The following is a 2,422-nucleotide window of genomic DNA, read 5'->3' on the forward strand; positions in this document are numbered from 1 at the left end:
TCACATTTATATGGACCAATATATCCTTTCGATGTTGGATAACCGACATCTACCAAATAATATTTACCTAATGAGGAATAATATTAGTTACATGATAATCAAGTAAATATAGCTTATTTGTAAGAAAATGATAAAAATTAACCTGGAGGAGGATGTGGAAAATTCATGGTAGGAGTTGTAATAGCATTATCAAATATACGAGCATCATGCGCAGTACCTTCCCATTCAGGTATAGCAAAAATAAAGCACATGTCCCAATCATATACAGCCATTATATTTTGTGTTGGATATCCTTTTCTTCCAATAAATTTGAGTTGATCACTTGGGCTAACCACACATGGGATATGAGTACCATCAATTACTCCTGTAGCATTTTTAAAAAATGGCCAATATCGTAGGTCATTTTTTATTTTGCTATGAACATTCTGAAACTTAGGATCCGATGACTTAATATATTTAATAGATAATCTCAAACAAGCAACCAATACCTAATGAAAATGTTTACTTAATGTCTCTCCAGAATATTGAAACCTTTCTTGTATCATCCTATTACCTACTCCATGACCAATCGTATCTAAGAACATTGCAACCATTTCCTGAACTCCCATTTGTCTTGTACATTTTAATCCTTGTTCAACTAATTCATCACAAAATTGAAAAAAAAATGTTTTTCCATCCAAAACATTTCATAACAATGAATGCTATGGCCACATAAAATTTCTTGCACCCATAAATAACCTGTTTGTTCACTAGTTCTACATGATTTTTTGCATAGATAATTGACTGCATATTGACCAATTAATACATAAATATTTTCAATTTTATTTGTTTCTTCTTCTATAATAGAAAGTAATTTTGATTCCTTATGTTATTCTTTTTCATACTCTTCGAGCAAATACTCCATTTTCATTCCAAATTAATTTACAAAAATTAAGTCCTACATAAAAATATAAATAAAATTTTATCAATACTAAGCTAAGAAATAAATTATATATAATAAGAACAATAATTAAGTACCACAAACATTATATTATAAAATGATAAATAAGCAACACATAAATTTTTCTATTGTCTTATCCTAGCATAAAAAAATTCATGGACAAATTAAAATGGAGTACAATAATAACTTAATTAGTTTTGCATGAAAATCACAAAAAAAATTAATTTTGCATGAATGATAGTGGATTATATGCTGTATGTTTAAGCCAATCCAACAATCTTTGCTCATATCCTTTTAAGGGTACAAACATTTCTCTAGTAGGTTTAAACATCATTAGTTTACATCAACGACTATGAAAATCGAAATCACTAGTAATCATTTTCATCTTTTGAATCTCAGTCATTACTTCCGCAATAGATGCATCGGATACTAGAAATGTGGACACAATAGTTGAACGTGATTCAGATGCAGAGGAAATTCTACTTATTGCATCTACAAAGGTAGGGACTTAAAAAATTTTTTTTGTTGTTTCACAAACCACATCTTTCTTTCTTTTTGTCGTACTCTTTTGAGTACTATTTTTTTAGAAGAGTTAAGATTTATGTGTTAAAATTCAAAACTAACTCCCACACTAGCACCTATACCTTCTTCACTATCTCCAGAACTTTCTTCTATATCAACATGACCTTCCTCAAAATATGGTCGATATCCATCACCATCTTTTTCTATGCCACTAGGTAACATCCCATATGAGGGAGCCCAAGCAAATTTGACATCGGCCATAACATCTTTAAATAATATACTTAACTCATCTTTAAAAGGAAGTCCTTTATTCCTGAATTTTTCATATAAGGAATTTTCCTGCATGTGTACAACTAATCAACACAAGACTTATTATCAAAATTAAAGTTCAGATTTTTACTTTAATAATAAGTTACTACGTACCAATTATTTTCTCTCCCACCATTCATTTGGTGCATTAACGGTATGTTTAGTATAATCCCATTCTAAACCCACTTCTTTGCCAAAAAATTTGTACCATATTGACCATTTCTTCTTAAAATTATCCTACTTATTTTTTAATTGAATCTTATTATATTGTTTTTCAGTTTTTTACTTTTTTTTATTAAATTGAGATAAAGCATCCTTCTAACCTTTTTTTATTAGAGTGGTTTCATTACGTTGCTCTTTAGCAACTTGATCTAAATATGCTTGGATAAATTGTCTAGTAGTCCCCATGTTCCATGCTACTTTTGTCTTTAGAGATTCATTGTTACTCATTATTCTATTAAAAAATATAAATTTTAGATATATATATAAGAATATTTAATCAAATATATCATCTTTTTATACCGTACTCTCAATAATTTTATTCTTACAAGACTTTTTTAGCATCCAACATTCATAGTTTTATTAATAGTTATGAATAATTTTTTATTTAGTTTGTCTTTTTCTATTGGGATCAATTAATTTATATTATAA

The sequence above is a fragment of the Arachis duranensis genome, chromosome 10 (assembly GCF_000817695.3).
Source record: "Arachis duranensis cultivar V14167 chromosome 10, aradu.V14167.gnm2.J7QH, whole genome shotgun sequence".
NCBI lineage: Eukaryota > Viridiplantae > Streptophyta > Magnoliopsida > Fabales > Fabaceae > Arachis > Arachis duranensis.